Raw genomic sequence first — 11,905 nt, forward strand, 5'->3', positions numbered from 1 at the left:
AAGCAATATAAAATTAGTTCCATATGTAGTATAGTAGTCGGTGGCTCCTCCTCACAATCATCTCATATAAAGGTAGACTCTTCTGAAATCATACATTGATCCGATTGTATCTTCCCCGACATCTCTGAAATACAGCAAACACATGATGGTCAAATATGGCACCTTACTATATATGTATCCGTGACAACGCGTTACACAGCTCTATATGATTGTGTACATACACACGTCACTCATTTATATGTTACAACTACAAGTGTACATCAGTATGTAATTTTTATTATCATTTGTAGCAGCCATAACTATGTATATGAAGTGAACGTTGCCTGTATACTGAAAAATGTGCGCGCACATCTTAGTGTGCGCACGCACTTCACGCTTGGCTCCACTAACTGTTAGCGCATGCGCAAAACAAAGCGAACGTTGTGCGTTCAATACATGTAGAAAATACCAGTAAACATCACATCTTTATTTCAAATACAATGAAGATGAAACTAAAATCATTCTAAACGAGTACATCTGTATTCTTTTAAACCAGACGTGTTTGGACAGAAAGGACGGCCGATAACACAATGCGCAAATGCATTACGTGTGACGTCATGTTAAGCCAGCGTGAAACGCACGCTAACACTCCTCCCACTCAATTAACATTCGGCTAACGCCCAGGGTACGCCTACAAACACTGAGCCGCACGCATCACACACTGCAGTTACCGTTACTATAACAAAACATGACAGCCAATAGGCTTTGAGGCGCGCACGTCGCTTGGGGGCGGGACTTACATCCGTAATCCTTTTTAAGGACGCCTTGGCCCATGACAAGGGTCCCACGTCATACGTGGTGGACCCGGTTTTCAATGTTGTAGATGTTGCATGATAACAAAACAGGTATGTGTTAGAGTTATGGAAAAATGTTGCTAATATGTTTAAAGGGATAGGAAAGTACGTATATGTATACCGTCAGCAATGTGTACTACTCTTTCAGGTTCTACTATATTGTATTAGGAAACAATTTGTTTGTGATCGCTACATGTTATGCAGTCTGCAATGTTACGCTGTATCCACGCATTGAAAGTGAAAATGGTGGTTACAAAAAAAAAAAAAATTTAAACGCAGAGTCAACGCATAACGATTGTTATATTTACCATTCTTCTAGAATTAACTCTTCGCCTGGCTGCAACTGGTCGCTCCAGAAATGCAAGGCATTTTCATCCACGCTTGACCCAACCGCTGAATCCAGTATGACACATATCTCCTCCAGCATGCGCTCATAGGAATCGCCACTGCTTTCTTCAAATAATTGGTCGGGAGGTAGGTTCATTTCTTCGGGTTCCCATTCCAATGCATTTTCAGCTGAAAGGCTTGGTACATAATCATAGTACTTTTGTTCTTGTACAATGTGGGTTTCAGGAATGGAGGCTGCAGATATTGCAGCACGTATCGATTCAAACGGATCAGTAGTAGCGGATACATTGCTATTGCCATTAGGAATAAATATGCCTTTCACGACAATATAAGTGCCGTCTTTCAGGAGAAATTGTTTTTCCGGGGCAATCTTCCAGAAACCATAGGTGTGTTGTAGCTTATCCTGGTCACGTTCAAAAAAGTCATTACTTGATAAAGTGAATCTTATTGAGGAATTAAAATTCCGTGCATGCTTACGGTCTTGGTAATAAGGATATTTTGCTCGAATGAAATCATCGATTTGGCGTGTGCTTGCTTTCTGTCCGCGACTGTTCAAGATGGCTTCACAGATCATGTACTTATACCCTAAAAGGGGATTAATATTGTTAACGAATTCATCAGCCATGTCTGAGTAGCACAAAAGCTTTGTGCAGGTCTGTGTTATTTGCTCATCAAAATGAATGTGCTGAATGGCTAACAAACTCCTGTTTTTCCTTGTCAAGGTCAACAAAACTAACTACTTTGACTCCTTATTTCAAACGCCAATTGGATTTGTTTGTCTAATTGGGTTAACAGTTGTGGTTTGTGATATGGGACTGTGGGAGAAACATTTCTCCTTCTTTTATCTCGTTTGTGAAAAACATCCCTAGAATTTGAATGCGTTCACATAGTGTTTTTTTGAACACTAACAAAGACCACTGTGTGAAAATATTTCTTAGCCAGGCATATCAGTACAAACACACACCTGCAAAAAGAAATGTTTTTTCCCCGCTTACATTTCTGTGTGTATGTGAAAGTCTGGTTAACTCCCTGTCTGCATGAGTTTAAATACGTGTGTATATATATATATCTAAATATATCTCTCTTATAAAAATATATATATTTATATATTATATTTTATTTATTTTAATATTGCAGGAGTACACACAACATTGATGGCAGTAAGTATACCTTGTATGAAACCTATTTAAATGGTGAGAAACATGATTGAATGAAGTAATAAACATTTGTTTAAGCACAATACTGTTAGAGTCTCATACTTAGGATATTTCTCAAACATTATGCCTGTATTATTAAAATAGTGTGCTTTCACAAGGAAGCATGAAGTGTATTAGTTTGTAAAATACATGTATACCAGTTTATATAGTACTATATATATATATATATAGATATACACACACACACACACACACACACACACACACACACACACACACACACACACACACACACACACACACACACACACACACACACACACACACACACACACACACACACACACACACACACACACACACACACACTCAGTGTGTGTATATATATTTTTATACATTCTGAGATGTTATTGAAACAAGAACACACAAATGATTAAAGGACAAAATTAGAATGCCCAAGCAAGGCAAAGGTAAGTAATAATTTACACATAATCCTGCTGTACACGTACAAGAAAGATGTTTGCAGTTACTTAGGTGTTTTTATAAATGCATGTGACTAATATGCATATGCAATTCTTACATCAATTAACACACCCAAATGCAATGTTTTGCTGCAAAGTCAATGGCAGCTTCTCTAAACTTTGCAACTGGTTCCAGGTGGACCATTACTGAACAGACGATTAATACATAAATATTTATAACACTATTCATTAATTGAGTGTTAACATTTCCAAAACTTCACGTGTACAAGAACATAATTGAAAGTTTGGAAACAACACAGTCTTCAGCATACATACAATAGTAATTAGATAATGTGAAGTCAACAAAACAAGGCCAAAGACATATTTTCTGAATTATAACATTTATTTTTTTTGTTCCTTTTGCGAGCGAGTAACAGGCCTGCTTGTTGTCTCTTGAATTTTCCTTTTTCTTTTGCCACCAACTTTAGGCACAGCAGAGCCACTTTGAGTGGCCTCTGGCACTTCACGGGCAGGGCTTGTGGGCAGTGACTCACCTACAGGGCTTTTGGGCAGTGACTGTTCACCTACGGGGCTTGTGGCCAGTGACTCACCTACAGGGCTTGTGGCCAGTGATTCACCTACAGGGCTTTTGGGCAGTGATTCACCTACAGGGCTTTTGGGCAGTGATTCACCTACAGGGCTTTTGGGCAGTGATTCACCTACAGGGCTTTTGGGTAGTGACTGTGAGCAAGTTGGTAGACACTGCACAAGTGATGGTTGGTCTGTTTCATGTGTGTCTTTTGTTGTTTTTGACCAAAAACTGGTCAGTAGTAACTGCTTGTATTTTGTTTTTGTGGGCTCCTTTGTAGGTGTCAGCTGCTGATTTTGTACAGATGGCAGTGGTAGTATGTCGTCAGGAACCTGCACAGCAATCTCTGCTACTTGACCGGTAACATTTGGGCCTGGTGAATGAATATCAGATGAATGTGGTGAAAACTGACCTGCATGAACAGATCCTGGCTGGGAGGTGTTGAATTGTGGTACATTAGTCATTCTCCAGTAATTAGCTTGTGTTTGCTGAACAACTAATGCTTCGAATGAGGTGTTGATTTTTTGCAACTGTTTCGGCACTTCAATGAAGACTCTGTGGAGATGTGCCAATTGTGAAACTGTTTCTTCCTGCAGTGCAATCATCCTTTCCAGCACTGTCATGAAGTCAGAATGGCGACGATTTTCTGCTTCCACAATTTTTCCCTCAGAAGCTACAATTGCTTCGTATGTCGTATTTGCTGGACGATTTGCCGGTAAAACAGTTTCAATTGGAACGTCTTCATGGTCACTTGCTTCTATTTGTGTGTGTATGGCGGTGGCGTCATCATCATCATCATCATAATCCTCTTCATCATGTTCTACAAATAAATGTACAAATTATTAAATGTTATGTTAATCTCTGCTGTGTTACTATGTAATTGTACTGTGTCATAAGTAACAACTAACATGTTTCCATACGTTTTATAACCTCACATTAAAAACTACCTTGACTTAAGAATAATGTTTGGACTCAGTATGAAATATGAGTGAATGAAAACTTGCTGTAAACTCAAAACTCCTACATGATAGTTAACATCACTAACACAATACAAGTTGCCTTACACTTCATTTTCACTGACACTAAGTAATCCTATTTAAAGAAGATGTGCAAAACAAATAATGAACATGACAACATAACATATAGAAGAGCACATATTATATGGCCACCAACTGATACACTCACCTTCTAGGTGTGTTGAGCTGGCTGACCCAGGTGAAGACACTTGTTCAGTCTCAGGTGACACATGTCCTTCAGGGGCAACTACTGCACCGACACACTTTATTCGAGCAAATGCCCAGTTTGTACCTGGCAGATACCTGGAATGCGCCACTCCTCACCTCTGACAAGCCCCGTTGTGTTTGCCTTCCCAGCCTGGGTTCATGCCTGGCTGACGGGCGGCTGATCTGTTAAATGATAATGATTAGGATTTAATAGGCTGCAATGCTTCGTGTGTCTACCAGATGGCATAAATTAATGAATTGTAATGCAGTATATATATATATACTGTGCAGTATTGCAGCCAGTGGGAATAAAATGCTTCAATCCCTGCCTAGAAAATACCTCAATGCACTCGGGCAGAAAACAGTCACAAACCTCAATACACCCGGGTATACCCGAATTCGTGGGACTAGCCGAGCTCGAATAAAGTGTGTCGCCAGTGTATATATAACAATAACATAAGTTTTACATTTACATGTGTAAATATTGAACAAACAGTTATTGTATGTTCTGTATTTATGAGTATCTAACAGCATCATTTCCTTAACCCAAAATGTGTGTGTGAAAGTGAACATAAATAGTTGTAATAACAATGTACATGCCTGTGTACTTAGAAGTTTTGAGTTCCCTAACATACAACATACTATGGTTCTGCAGTAATGCGTGAGGAAAAATACATTAAATTAGTACATAAAAATCATATGTTGTGTAGTGATATCAGTATCATAATGTACATAACTATCATGAGATGACCATTCACAATGGTTATCATGAAGGTGGTCATATTGCAAAAAGTGTTGTTTTTGGTAGAGGATATGTGTGGTACATTAATATAAGATGTGGCACACATGAATGTGGCTGTGACTAAACAAGACAAGACATGCAGTGTGTGATAATGTGTCGTTGATAGTAGTTCAACTATAGATATGAGTGAACTAATGTGTGACGTACGGTTTGATAAGTAATGAGTTGTTGGGGCATTTAGTAGCTAAAGTGAAGCTTTCAAATGAGTGTGATTAACTTCAGTTGTGCTAGTGAGGTTGTAAGAACGGTTTTCCCTTCCCCAAAAAGCCTAATGAGCCACACCTTTCAATTACTTGAAACAGGTGAAAATGGTGTGAACTAAGTTGCCCCTAAAATGAGGCTGTAATTAGTGTGTGTGCTGAACCCCACCCCCTCTGTTGAAGTGTATGCTGTGATGAGATATTAATTGCAGCTGCTTTAACACAATGGTAGATGAGCTAAATAGTCGTGTGCAGTTTTGAAGTTATGAAAACAATGACATAAAATATGATACGTGTGCCTCATTATGCTGTCTGTATATGACTTAAAGCAAAAATGGACCTTTTCATAAACAACTATAGATGTGTTAGTGCAAGTGATGTTTGTAGGCCGTTGCATGCAATATATTTGATGCATGCTTAAAATAGGCAGTAATGTCATGTTTGTCGGAGTAAAATAAATAAATACACAATAATATTCTACATATTTCTGTTCTGTACCTGTAGCTAGTAATAATTTCTGATTAACATGTGTTACACATGTGTACTACCCTGTTGTTCCCCATCTTCGCCCACCATCAATTGCTTCCACTGCAGCAATGCATTTTGGGAATTCACATGTAAATGAGCACGCAATGGCACGTGCTCAATTAGTTACTGCTTTTAGTAGGACTACAACATATATGTCTATTTAGATATATATATATATACAGAATCAGACATATACATATATAGATGCAGGTATGCTTATATTGTGAAGACAGTATAAAAAGCAGTGTAACTATGCAAAATAACTGTAAGCAACGACACGCCTAGTACAGTAATATTTCTCACCTGGTGGAAATTGTGAGGGGTAAATTCCTATATCACGGTCACCAGGTAAGCCTTCCACGACGACGGGAAGTAATTTTGCCCGAAGCAGCTCCTCCAATGGACTTAATATGAGACGTTGTGGTGTGGGCCCACCTCCAGTGCCAGTAGCATGCACGCGTTGGTGTTGTATTTTCATTTTCAATTTGGACCAAATATATTCAAATCTCTTGTGACAATTCCGCTTGTCCGTCACATGATTCCCACACGCATTGACACCAATGACTATTGTGTCCCACATTTCTTTTCTGCTTGCTGAACTTGTCCGCCCTTGAAAAACATATAAAATATATGAGGTAAATGAATAATAATATAAGCACCAGTTTCCTACACTGCTAGCTGTTCCAAGAGATAGCAAACATGCTGTTTTATGTGTAATATGTGAAGCACATGAGCATTCACTACTAAACCTATACATGTAAGCAAGGTTGCATTCATATTGTATACAGTTATGGCAAATTGACCGCCTGTGTTTAGTTGTCCTTGTAAGGCATGATAAAAAGCTGTGTTTCCAGACTAATTAACATAGAAAGATATTGTGAAGCCATATTTGCATATGAACAAAACTCAGATGACCTAGGATCACATGTATTTGAATAATAAATGTAAATGTACACTTACCTAGTAAATGTCCATATATACTGTCATAGTGCTCCAGAATGCCAGTGACAAGAGCTGTATTTTCCTGGTCATTGAAGCGAGGATTACGTGGCTTCTCCACACGTTTCTTCCGAGCAGGTTTAGGGTCAGAGCTTGGCTGGTGCTGACTGGACTCTCCTTCTTCCAATGGAAGAGCCTCCAAAAGCTGCCCACCAGCAAGCACGCCACCACCATCCACCCCATCAGCAACTGCGCCACCAGCAGCACTCCCAGCACCAGCACTCACACTCCTAGCACCAGCACTCACACTCCTAGCACCAGCACTCACACTCCTAGCACCAGCACTCACACTCCTAGCACCAGCACTCACACTCCTAGCACCAGCACTCCCAGCACCAGCACTCCCACTCCCAGCAACAGCACTCCCACTCCCAGCACCAGCACTCCCACTCCCAGCAACAGCACTCCCACTCCCAGCAACAGCACTCCCACTCCCAGCAACAGCACTCCCACTCCCAGCAACAGCACTCCCACTCCCAGCAACACCACTCGCAGCACCAGCACTCCCACTCCCTGCAACACCACTCTCACTCTCAGCAACATCACTCCCCTGAACAGTACGTTCACTCCGACGCGTACTCCCACGAGTAGCACTCCCACTCCCACCAGCATCACTCTTCCCACGCTTTGCGGGCATACTTCCAGCACTCACAAAAAACAGACAATAAATGTACAGGCAATCACACGAAACACTTCCACATATAAAACAAGACAAAGATGTAAACAAAACAACAATGGACAAAGCTCACCCAATACACAACAAGTCTCTCAGTCAATATGCAAATCTTCAAACAGCCAGCTCTGTGCGTCTCTCTCTCTCTCACTCCCAACAACACAGAGAATGATTAGCAGTACACGTTGCCTTTAAATATGGCGCGCAATCCAAAACATGCTTGTTTCGCCTGATTCAGCAAGATTTGTGATTGGGCAACCTATCAGCACCGCGCCACGCACGCCGATACACCTGTGTGTGATCGGCTAATCATCGTGAGAGTGGGTGGATTTGTTTTCGGGTTGATTTTGAATGTATTCGGCACTTACTGCATACGGAGAGGAAAAAACGCCAATAACATGACTAATCGGTAAGATTGCCGATTTCACATAATCGACGCTTACTGCATGAGGCCCATAGTGTGTTTCCTGTAGGAATGCAATATCTACCCTCTTTTTTTTAAATAGTTTAGCACTGTTTTACGCTTGCTGGGGTTGTTTAGACCTTTTACATTCCAAGACGCTATTTTTATTGGCATTTATGTATTAATTTTTTTGTTATCTCAAGTGTTGCCTTTTTATTCCTCCTGTTGATTTCACCCCATTTATATTTATTCCTAATTTCCGGGTTTAGGTTTCCCCTGTTATTTTTGGGTAGTATAAATTGACCCGCATTAGAAGAGAGATCCTTAACTTGGAACTTAACATTAACATTTCTAAACTTTATCAACTTTATCATATATTGTATTTCACTTATATCCAGAGAGGACGGCCACATTTCTTCCTCCTATGCGGCCTTTTATTCTTATTTGTGCTACCGTGCTCCTTGGGAGACTTAATTGCCTCTAATCATAATAAACCAAACAAAAAGGTTTTTTTTAACCTATTTTGAAGTGTTAGATTCTGCTTGGGGTTTCATTGCTGGGGGGAGGGAGCGAGGGGTGGGGGAAGCGAAGGGGGGAGGGGGAGGGAGAGAGGGGGGAAGCAAAGGGGGGAGGGGGGGTGGAGGAGCGAGGGGGGAGGGGGAGAGGGGGGGGAAGGAGGTGCAGGGGGGATGGGGGGAGGGGGGAGGAGCAAGGGGGGAGGAGGGAGGGGGGATGAGGGAGGTGGGGGGAGCGAGGTTTAACACAGGTAATAGTTTCCTTCTGCTCCCTTTTCATTTTTTGCATCTTTTGCATTTAACCTTATACAGGTATCTTTACCAGTGTAGTGGTTACAATATGTTTGGTACATTTCCTTCACAGTTTTGTCGTCTATTTGGTATAATATGACAGTGATATATATATAATATTAGGGGGGTGGGGGGTTTGAGGGGGAGGGGGGGGTGTTGAGGAGGGAGGGAGGGGGGTCGTGGTGATGAGGGGGGGTGGTAGTGAGGAGGGGGGGAGTGGGGTGTGGGGGTGCGAGGGTTAACACAGGTAAAAGTTTCCTTTTGCTCCCTTTGCATTTGACCTTATATCTATAACAATGTTGTGGTTACAATAACTTTGGTACATTTCTTTCACAGTTTTTTTTTTACCTATTTGGAATCATACAACAGTGATATGTATGTTATTAGAGGGGTGGGGGTGGACTGGTGGGGAGGGGGGGAAGGGGGTTGGTGGTGAGGAGGGAGGGTGGTGGGGAGGGATGTGGTGGGGATGAGGTGGGAGGGGGGTAGTGGTTAGGAGGGGGGAAGTGGGGTGGGGGTTGTTCGCGAGGGTTAACACAAGTAAAAGTTTCCTTTTGCTCCCTTTGCTCCCTTTGCATTTTACCTTATATCTATAACAATGTAGTGGTTACAATAACTTTGGTACATTTCCTTCACAGTTTTTTCCCATCTATTTGGGATAATACGACAGTGATGTATATATTATTGGGGTGGTGGGCAGGGGGGTGGACTGGTGGTTGGGGGTTTGGCGGTGAGGAGGGGGTTGGGTGAAGGGAGGGGCTGGGGGCTTTGGTGGGGGTGAGGAGGGGGGAGGGTGGTTAGTGGAGGCATGGGTGTGGGGGGGAGGTGGGAGGGAGTGGTGTTGGGTGGATGGGGGTGTGTGAGTGGATGGGGGGTGTGAGTGGATGGGGGGGGTGAGTGGCTGGGGGTGTGGGTGTGGATAGGGATGGGGTGTGTGGATAGGGAGGGGGTGTGTATGGGGAGGGGGGTGTGTGGGGAGGGGGTGGATGGGGAGGCGGTGTGTGGGGGTGTGTGGATGGGGAGGGGGTGTGTTGGGGATGTGGATGGGGAGGGGGTGTGGGAGGGTAGAGCGGCAGTTATAGATGCCAGGGTGGATGGAGGCTGGGAGGTGCACAGTCTAGGAGGGTGGAAGTATGTAGCTTGGGGGCAGATAGTTCTCTGCCTTGTATAGGCTGGTAAATGCAACAGCATGTCTCCCAATCCCATCCCCCAACCCTCCAGGAGCCTGAGTTCACCCCCGTCAAAGCGGGGCTCCACCGACAGTCATGGCAAGGGGATGGCGGAGCGGCAAGCCTGCGAGGGCACTAGGGTGAAAGCAGGAGGGCTGGGGATGGTCCCGGGGGGCACCGAAGGCCAACCAGAGAACCCCGCAAGCCATCACGCGTCCCCACCGTCAAGTGCCCACACTGTCTAGTGCCCCCGGTCCCGCCAGGTACCTGAAACACTGGGATCTCCCGTTCGCGGGGAGGAAGGAGGAGGCGGGGCCTGCACCGAGACAGTTCAATCCACCGGTGTCTCAAGTCCCTGATCGCCGGATGAGTGAGTGGTGGTGGTGGGGGGAGGATCATGCCCCTCCTGCGGCCCCCGCGATGCTCAGGCAGCCCGCCGGGGACAGGATGAGTCAGTGCCGGAGGATCACCAGCCGCCCCCACTCTCCCCAGATCGAATGCCGCCTCCCCACAGAGCCGGGGAGCATCTCGGGTCGGAAGAGGGCAGCCCTCTCATTTGAGCAGGACTCTCCCCACTCCTGTCTCACATTCAGAACCGGTCTCGCTCCAGCGGCTCTCCGGGCATCTAGATGGAGGTATCGGCCGCCGGTTGGGGGGGCTGTGGTGGGGAGGGAAGGAGAGGATAGGAGGAGGGAGAGGGCAGGAGTGAGGAGATGGTGAAAGGGAAGCTCATCTGCCCCCACCCCGCTGATCGTTCTCATCTCCCGCCGGGACCCCTACGAACATCTCAGCCCTCTGGTGGGAAGTGAAGAATTTCACACCCTCTTCAGTGAAATTCTTTAGAGTGGCCGGGTAAGTGAGGGTGAATTTTCTTTTTTGATTGTATAGAGCGGTGCACACTCTCCCGAACTCCCTTCTTTTCTGGGAGACTAAAGACGAAAAGTCCGGAAATATCATCAGCCGTTTCCCTTCGTATTCTAGCTGTTGTAGGTTTTTGAAAGCTCTGATGACATTGACTTTATCATTATAATTTAGGAACTTTGCTATTATGGGTCTTGGTTTGGAATTTTGGCCCTCCCTTATTTGGCACATTCTGTGTACCCTCTCGACTTTGAGGCTGTGGTCTTTGCTTGTGATCTTAAGCTTGTCCAGTAGCCATTTTTCACAGAAGTGGAGGAGATCACTTTGTCTGAGTAATTCAGGAACTCCGATGATCTGTAAGTTGTTTCTCCTGGAGCGATTTTCGAGATCATCCTTTTTTTTCTTCAAGTTCTTTGTTTTTTTTCTTCAGCTCTTCCAGGTTTTTTGTCAGGGAGCCCAGGGTATCTTCAGTAGCGCTCACCCTGTTCTCCACCTCCTCCACTCTGTTAGGGTGTAATGCGAGATCACTTCTGAGATGTTTAATGCCTTGTTTAATCTCCGCTGAGTTTGCCTCCAATTTAGGTAAGAGTTCTTTTACAACAGTTTTGGCAATTGTGTTGTAATCTATGTTTAAGTGATGACTCTAGGGATTTGGGGCGTCCCGGTCTTTCTCACTTGGGTCAGGTCCCTCACCCTCGTGGCTGTCGGCCATTTTATGGTTCTCTTTCTTCTTGTCCCTTTTGTCTGTCTTTTGGGATTTTGAGGTCCTCTCTTTGGTTTTAGATAAGTATTTCTCCCTATATTGGAGTCCAGTTGCACCTCCAGTTGCACCTCTTCTTTAGTGGTAGTTTGT

The 11,905-nt window shown here is 43.9% G+C and overlaps 1 long non-coding RNA gene across 1 annotated transcript; it reads right to left on the reverse strand.

Annotated features, from left to right (window-relative positions):
• Window positions 1–4,060: 4,060 nt before the first annotated feature.
• LOC142492053 (uncharacterized) lies at window positions 4,061–6,586 on the reverse strand. The gene is made up of 3 exons (XR_012800697.1): window positions 6,445–6,586; window positions 4,574–4,651; window positions 4,061–4,208 (listed from the first exon to the last, which is right to left on the reverse strand). It is a non-coding gene; the product is annotated as an uncharacterized LOC142492053 (long non-coding RNA).
• Between the last annotated feature and the right edge of the window lie 5,319 nt (window positions 6,587–11,905).

Source organism: Ascaphus truei, chromosome 4 (genome assembly GCF_040206685.1).
Source record: "Ascaphus truei isolate aAscTru1 chromosome 4, aAscTru1.hap1, whole genome shotgun sequence".
Classification (NCBI taxonomy): domain Eukaryota; kingdom Metazoa; phylum Chordata; class Amphibia; order Anura; family Ascaphidae; genus Ascaphus; species Ascaphus truei.